Source organism: Pistacia vera, unplaced genomic scaffold (genome assembly GCF_008641045.1).
Source record: "Pistacia vera cultivar Batoury unplaced genomic scaffold, PisVer_v2 Contig570, whole genome shotgun sequence".
Taxonomy (NCBI): Eukaryota; Viridiplantae; Streptophyta; class Magnoliopsida; order Sapindales; family Anacardiaceae; genus Pistacia; species Pistacia vera.
This window is the reverse complement of record NW_022196413.1, coordinates 1,785,359-1,794,555: the sequence shown is the minus strand read 5'-3', so window position 1 is coordinate 1,794,555 and position 9,197 is coordinate 1,785,359.

The window sequence follows — 9,197 nt, the reverse complement described above, 5'->3', positions numbered from 1 at the left end:
TTTTTTTGTGGGATATTTGGAGTGATGAAAAACTTTGTTATACAATAAAATTGATCTGGAAAAGAACTAAGTTTTAATTTCATTCTTCTCATTGTAGCAATAAGTTCATATATCATTCAACCCCAATGCAGAAGTCACTTTGTTCTCCCGCTTTTCCTTTTGCCATCTTTTTTTTTTCTTTTACACTTCCAAATGAAATAAATATAAAAGCTTAGAGTAGAGCATCTACTAATGATTATGTTGACCATGTTAAGATTAAAAATAAGGTTCCAGGAGGTGCACAATAGTTCACTTTGAGGGGGAATGTTGATCACCATGCAAAGATCAATGGGTTAAAATGTCAAAAATGAAAGTTAGGAGGAGTAAACTGTTCTTATACAAACGACATAGTTCTGAAACTAAAACTGAGTTAAATTTGTTATATCAGTTGACTGAGTTCAGCTCGTGTCTTTGAGCTAGTATATAAACTTAGATTGCTGTAAAGTTTGTTAACAAAAATTAATAGAACAAAAACAATTTTTCTCTTTCATTTTTCACTCTAGCTTTGCTCTTTCTAGACGTTTCTCACATGGTATCAGAGCCCTAACTCACGTCCATGGCTAAAGATTTTTCGTCATTTCCATCACCTAACAGCGTAGAAGGAATGATGTGTGACTCTACAAATCGAACCATCTTAGTTATTGCTTCAAGTCTACAACTCATAAGTCCAAAGTTAACACGGAATAACTATAGGTTTTGGAGCTCCCAAGTACTTTTCATGGTTGGATTGCATGAATTAGAGGATCATTTGCTAGGTAGGTTCCCCAGTCCTTTGCCTTTTATACCCTGTGGTTCTGCTGTTGTAATGATCAAACTTCGATTGGTACTAAATCTAGGGCAAGTAATGAGTCAATTAATGAAAGAATTAATCTAGCATATGTTCAGTGGAAGAAAACTGACAAATGCTTAGTGAGTTGGTTGTTAGCTTCCATTTTAGAAGATATGTTCAGTTATGTCTCTAAATGTCAGTTTTCCACTGAAATTTGGTTAGCCTTAGAGAGTGAATTCATTATTGATTCGAAGGCAAGAGCCTTACATCTCAAACTTACTTCAAACAACACAAAAAGTGAGCCATACTATAGGAGATTATGTGAAGAAAATGAAGGGGATTGCAAAAAGCTTGGCCGTTAGTGGCATGAAGACTTGATACAATTTGTCTTAGATGGTTTCGGGCCTGAGTACGATGCTGTTGTTGTCAATCTCACTTTCAGACTTGAGTCTAAAGTTGACTCTATTACCTTACAAGAAGCTCAATTCTTGCTTCAAAAATATGAAATACGCCTAGAAAAGTTTAACTCAATAGATCTGTACAACAGCTCTGCAAATGTAGCTCTAACCAATAATTTTGGTGGTTTTGGTGTTACTAATCCAGTTGCTCAGGTCAATCAAAACAATCCTAAGTCAGTACCTGATAATTTTCTTGGAGTTGAAACTTCACTAAACTCGCTATGTAATCCCCACTGTCCTTAAAACTATATTGTCCCAACTGCTCAATCTTTTGTTCCAGCCACCCAACCATTTGTTCACTACAGAGCTACTACGTTTGGTCTAAGATATCCTAGTCAAATGTCTTATGGTAGAGGAAGAGGACAAAACAATGGACGAAATCGGCTAATTTGCCAGGTCAATAATAAAGATGGGCATTCGGCAATCCAATGTTACCACAGGTTCAATTCAACCTATAATGGTGATCTGCAGACAACCATGAATTCTCCTCAAAGTCATCAGAATTCCTACCAACAACTTTCATGGTCAGTTGGCTCAGCAATCTAGTCCTAACTATCATCCTGCCATGTAGCAGATTCCTCAGGCTGGATAACAAATATTTGCTAACCCTCATCCAGGACATGCAAAACAACAGCTTTATGGTGCTCCACAGCATACTTACAGCCCTTAGTTTGACTCTCTAAATAATGATTTTAGTCATTCACCAAGCTTTAGTGTACCTAGTCAGCAACCATCAGTCAACAGTCAAGCACACTTTGCTTCGGTTGGTTCAGACCATGATGTTCAATCTTCAGCCTCTATAGCGGTTCCTGGAAATTATGTTAACACCTCTTCCCATCAGCCCATTGCTCTTGCCACTGTCTACTCTCCAGTTGACCCTTAGGTGCAACAAACCATGTTGCATCTAACCTAAATCAGTTGAGTATCAGCAAGATTTTGATGGAGCAAAGAAACTTCTAGTTGAGAATGGTGAGTCTCTTGCTATATCTCATACTGGTCACTCATTCTTACCAAGCTTTTTACATTCTAAGTGTTTGCAACTTCAAAATATCCTTTATGTTCCCAAAATTACAAAAAATCTCCTTAGCATATCTAAATTAACTAAAGATAATAATGTGATTGTGGAATTTGATTCTAATTACTGTGTTGTTAAGGACAAGTCACAAGAGCAATTTTATTGCAAGGGGACCTTAAAGGAAGGTTATACCAACTTAACATCCCATCTTCCCAATCTGCCTACACACAGCCTAGTTCATTCACCTTTATTGCTACTGCAAAGTCTGATTGCCTTACAAGTAGTTGTACAAAGTCTGATTGCCTTACAAGTAGTTGTACAAAGTCTGATTGTACTCCAAGTAGTTGTACACCTAACACTGATTCATCATTACCATGTTTGTCAAACACTCAAAGTTGTTTACCAAGTGATCAATCTGTCCTCACTTTGTCCTTTGTATCCTCTTTAAATACTTCCTTTGTAATAAATAAAGACCAATCTACTTCAGCATTGAAATGTAATGATGTTGACAATAATGCAACCTGTTTGTCTAATAATTTTCCTGCCAATAATGCTACTGCTGTTGATCTTAATATGTGTTGTGATGTTTCAATGAACACTGCTTCAAATATTGTTGAACCTGCTAAGTCTGATGTGTCAACTTCATATTCTAAAAATTGTGCTCATTACACTTCTGATTTGCATTGTCTTGCTGTGACTAGAAATAACATTGATCACATGATTTGGCATATGCGTTTAGGCCATCCTCATGCATCCATTCTTAACAAAATATTGTCACACGTCAAATCTACTTCAACTTCAGGCCATGAAAGTGCTAAAACTCATAATTCTCCAACTGTGTCTTTTTGTTATGCATGCCAATTAGGAAAAGCACACCATACCTCATTTTCTTCATCACAATCTCATGTTACTGCCTACTTGAATTAGTTCATACTGATGTGTGGGGTCCTGCCCCTTTTCCTTCTATAGAAGGATTCCTGATAAGTTCTTGAAAATACACTTATACTTAGTGCTTTATAGGTATCATTTGTGGGAAATTAGGATTGATTCGCATGAATTGACTTAATTGTTTCATAAATGCACTTTTCAGGATCACAGGTATTTTTGTTGTGTTTTTAGGGAATAAGGCTTAAAAATAATATTCGGATGAGAGATGATGTTGGCAAAAGAATTTGTGACAACTGGAAATAAACGGATCGAGAATCGAAGTTGAATTGAAGAAGTTATGGCGATTTGAAGTTGAAGTTAAAATCCTGGAAAACGCTCTAGTTTGAGCATGCCTTGGTGTTTCAACTATAACTTTATCTGTAGATATTGTATCAAGATTATTTTTGAACCGTTGTAAATCTAATTTAAAGGGCTAAATTTCATATGTTTATCACATTTCCAGATTCCATCGTTATCATGCTCAAAAATCACCATCTGGGGGGTGTTGAAGAATGATGCAAGGTTAGAAGAGGAATTGGACCATGCCGCAGCACACTTAGTCCAGAATCAACCATGCCGGGGCACAATCACGACAGCTCAAAATTTTTCTTCCGTTTTTTACTATGAAAATAGGGTTTAAGAGTCCTAAACTTACTAGAATTAAGGAAAACAAAACCCTAACCCTTGTGGGATATGAATAGAAGTTTTTCAGCATTATTTTGGGGGAATTTTCTTTTGGGGATCTTGGTAGAGAACAAAAATACTCAATAATGTAGAGATTAAGAGAGATTGAAAGAGGCTTGGACTGAAGAATTGGGGAAGATCATCATCAACTCCATTGTTGTACCCAAGATTTCCTAAGTTTTTCTTATTTATTGTTATTATTTTTTTATTCATTAATATGATTATATTTTTATTCTTCTCCATGAGTAACTAATTCTTTTGTGATTGAGGGTGATTTCAAAACCCTAGACATGTCTTGTGATTAATAAAATCTGCATCTATTTATCTTTTGATCCCTCTTTGGTTATGTGATTATTTCTCTGTGAATAGGGTCTAGATAGATTGTCTTAATTGTTTAAGTGCGCAATTAAATAGTTAGGATTAATTTATTAATGCCAATTTAGGTTCTTCAGTACGGAATCGCTTTATTAACCTAAATAACTAGTGGTAAAGTGTATGCTTGCATACATGGGGGGTAATCACTCAAGATAACTAAACCTACCATATGAGTTTAGCCTTGATTCAGTAGGTCTCTCACAACTTAATGCTTTTATTACTTTAAATCTAGAGATCGTATCCTAGGTTATCTAATAAACAGGGAATTGGGTTATGACCGTGTCTAATCCAACAACTCGGTAAGGAAAGATAGAACTTATCAACGTTTGGTATTTTTTGAGTTGATATGATTAAGAGGGTAGAAAGTTAAAGAGTGCTTTTATTATATGTAATTCATGTCTAGTGGTGGCGAATAAACCTTCAATCTAGTTTCTCTTATTTATCTCTTTTTTGATTGTTTCTTTGTTTTACTTTGTTTAATTTTAGCTTGATAGTTTTTGTTGAGTTTTTATAATTCGTGACAAACCCCGTTTGAAGTAGATAATTAATTGAGTTCACAAATCCTTTGCGGGAAAGACCCTTACTTGCTCTTTGCTACTACATGACTTTGCATTAGAATTTAGTAAGGTAAAATTAGGTGTTGCATTTGCACGCATCAATTCCGATACTATGTTCAATTCTTAGACAACTATAGTCGATTTACCTGGCTGTTCCCTTTAAAAACCAAGGCTGAAGTGAAATCCATTTTTGTTAAATTCCACCACCTTTCCAAGAGACAATTTGGATACAAGCTCAAATGCTTGCAATCTGATCAAGGTGGTGGGTATAAGGCTCTCATTCCTTACCTTAATGAAACCGGTATCACCTTTAGGTATTCCTATGCTTATGTCCATCAACAAAATGGTAAGAGTGAAAGAAAGCATAGACACGTTGTTGAAACTGGCCTTACCTTACTAGCACATGCATTTATGCCTCCTAGATATTGGTGGTTAGCCTTTGAAACTTATGTGTTCCTCATAAATAGAATGCCCACTAGTGTTCTTAACTAAATTCACCATATCAGAAATTGTTTCATAAACATCCTGTGTATGAGAGTCTAAAGGTATTTGGTTGTGCTTGCTTTCCGTATCTTCGAGATTTTAGTTCTCAAAAATTCAATTTTCATTCCTCTAAGTGTATTTTTGTTGGTTATAACTTAGTACATAAAGGATATAAATGCCTCAGGTCTGATGGAAAAATATTTGTTACCGCTAGTGTCAAATTTAATGAAATCTGAATTCCCTTTCTCTTGCAAAGATTTCTATTATGAGTCTTCTCCACATACATCCTCTGGTCAATCCTCACACACTGCTACTTCAGATCAGCATTTGCACACTTTCCCTGTGCTGTGATTTCTCATACTCCCTCCTTGAATGGTCTTGTCCCATCTGCAATATCTAATGCTCCCAACAGGACTTTACCTAACATCACAGTAGTTTGTAAGCATATTCCAGATCCAACATTGTCCCAAATACCACACTCCTCATCAGCACTTACTTCTGCATCACCATCACCTACTAATCACATCATAAATTCATCACAGAGACTCACTTCACCTTCACCATTATCAGAATCTCAAACAGCACCCTCTGCCTCACCTTCACCAACTAAATCTCAACTTGCATCCTCTCTACCAGTCTTACCTCCCACTTTTATTCCACCAACCTGTAACTTAGAAATTGATCTCAAAATTCCCTCATCCTCACAAACACCATAGCCTACTACATTTTCCTCCCAAAATGAGTCATTAGCAAGAGCTTCACCAAATCTCATTCCTACGAATGATCACCCCTTCTCCAAACCTCACGATAACTCAACCTCTTGGGTCCATTCTACTATCAATGTTCACCCCATGGTGACAAGATCCAAATCAACTGCTTCTCTCCCTGTTGGTACTACTAAGACAGCAACTTCCATTGCTAGTTATAAGTATGCAATTTCCAGTAGGGCCAACACAACAACGGACCCTACTGATGGTAATCATGCAGTTATGATAGCAACTCCTGCTGACATTTATAATGCTTCTATGACAGCAGCCCCTACTGGTGATACTACATATGCAATTCCTATTACTACCAATATTATACATGTTGAGTCCTCGGGTGTTACAACTCCTGCAGCCCCCAAAGTACTATTCACAGCAAGTCAAAGTTCTATAGTGCCTGAACCCACTACTGTCACTAAAGCTCTTACAGCTCTTGAATGGAAAAGTGCCATGCAAAATGAGTTTGAAGCATTAGTTAAGAACAATACCTGGTCACTTGTTCCTTCCTCGGTTGATATGAACATAGTTGGCAACAAGTGGGTGTTTCGAACCAAATTCAATGCTGATGGTTCCTTGCAGAAATATAAGGCTAGATTGGTTGTCATGGGATTCCAGCAAACCCCTAGCTTGGATTACTTCGAAACTTTTAGTCTAGTTGTCAAGCCTTCAATAATTAGACTCATTATCACATTAGTCGTGACAAATTAATGCATGGGACATCCAACAAATTGTTGTCAGTAATGCATTTTTAAATGGTGAGTTGAATGAGATAGTTTACATGCTTCAACCAGTTGGTTTTGAAGATTCTGAACATCCCTCATTTGTGTGCAAGTTAATAAAGCTTTGTATGGCCTTAAACAAGCACCTAGGGCATGGTTTGATAAGCTAAAAACTGCTCTTCTTGTCAAAGGGTTCATCAATTCCATTTCTGACTCCAGCTTGTTCATTCTCAAGCACAATTCTGGTTTGATTTATGTGTTAGTGTACATTGATGACATCCTTATCACTGGTTCTGATGGTGATTATGTTCTCCAATTAGTTCAGGATCTCAATAATCAGTTTGCTTTAAAAACATTGGGTTCCTTGAAGTATTTTTTGGGTTTGGAAGCTAGTAGATCAGCAAGTGGTATTCATCTTAAGCAATCAAAATATGCATCTGATCTTCTTCTCAAGACCAAGATGCTAGAAGCCAACGCTTGTTCTACACCTATGGCATTAGGCACTATGTTATTCCCTAATGATAGCCTACCATTTGATCATCCTAGTCTATACAAGAGTACCATTGGAGCCTTGCAATACCTTACTTTAACACGACCTGATATCAGTTTCACAGTTAACAAACTAAGTCAGTTTTTACAAACTCTTACAAAGCTTCAATGGCAAGCAAGCAAAAGAGTGCTCGGGTACATCAAAGGAACCTTAGATTATGATCTTCAGTTCAAACCAGCTAGCTTTCTACAAATTGAATGTTATGCAGATGCCGATTGGGGAAGCAATCTAGAAGATAGATGGTCAACAAGTGGTTACTGTATCTACTTGGGACCTAACCTAATCCAATGGAGTTCTCAAAAACAAAAGGTAGTGGCACTTTCTTCAACTAAAGTAGAATATAGGGCCCTAGCCCACACAGCTACAGAGGTGGCTTGGCTACAAAGTATGTTCTCTGAATTAGGTATTGTTCTTCATAATACCCCTATTATATGGTGTGATAATGTTAGTGCAAGGGCATTAGCTACTAATCCTGTGTTTTATGCTCGAACTAAACACATAGGGATTGATGCTCATTACATAAGAGAACAAGTATTGGCCAAGAAAATGGTGATTCAATATGTTCCCTTCAAACTTCATATTGCTGACTGCCTTACAAAACCTCTTTCCGCAGTTCAATTTGCTGAATTACGAAAGAAACTCAATGTTGTTTCTTCTCCGCAACAGTGAGGTGGTACCATAACACACATGTTGAAATGAGTTATCTGGTCTTGATGATCAGTAGAAATTAACGTGTTGATGCTGAAATGTTGTGTTTATAGTTGGATATAGGCAGGTGTGTGAAATTGTGATTATAGCATACTGCTGCCAATTCAGTGTTTCAGTTGGATATAGGCAGGTATGTGACATTGTGGCAGGTGTGTGAAATTGTGATTATAGTATACTGTTGCCAGCTTAGTGTTTCAGTTCTTTCTTTCATATATATTTGACCGATGGTGATATAATGTAAATGTGGTGATTGATGCTGTAACGGTGTGTTCTGGGGAAAATATGGGGATGGTGTGCTATGGAGAACGTGTGGTGATAATTGCTATTGGTAATGATACATAGAAAATGTGTTGATGATTGATGATGGTAATTATGTGTTTTAGAGAAAATGTGGTGATGATTACTGATGGTAATGATGTGTTTTAGAGAAAATGTGGTGATGATTGCTGATGGTGATGATGTGTTATAGAGAAAATGAAACTGTGATCCTCCTGCTAAAGGCATTATCTTTTATTTGAAGGAAAGACTTTTCCTGCCTGAAAAGTGTCACAATGCAAAGCAAAGTACTGACGGAAGATGCACATCCAGAAGACGCACAGCAGTCCATTTTGAGGGGAAATGTTGACCATGTTAAGATTAAAGAATAAGGTTCTAGGAGGTGCACAGTAGTCCACTTTGAGGGGGATTGTTGACCATGCAAAGATCAATGGGTTAAAATGTCAGAAATGAAAGTTAGGAGGAGTAGACTGCTCTTGTACAAACAACGTAGTTCTGAAACTAAAACTGAGTTAAATCTGTTATATCAGTTGACTGAGTTCAGCTGGTGTCTTTGAGCTAGTATATAAACTTAGATTGCTGTAAAGTTTGTTAACAAAAATTAATAGAACAAAAACAGTTTTTCTCTTTCATTTTTCGCTCTAGCTTTGCTCTTTCTATGACTTTTCTCACAGATTGAGCAAAGAATATAAATAAGTGTGAGCAGTAAAAGGAATTTAATACTTTGATAACAGACAAAGCCAACATATATACTGGACGTAAAGTAAGACAACGGAATCAAAGAATTTATAAACATAAATAGTCTGACTATTAACATGAGATGTTTCAATGTGAAGGCCGTAAACTTTATTGGAACCTCTTTTTTTTTAACAT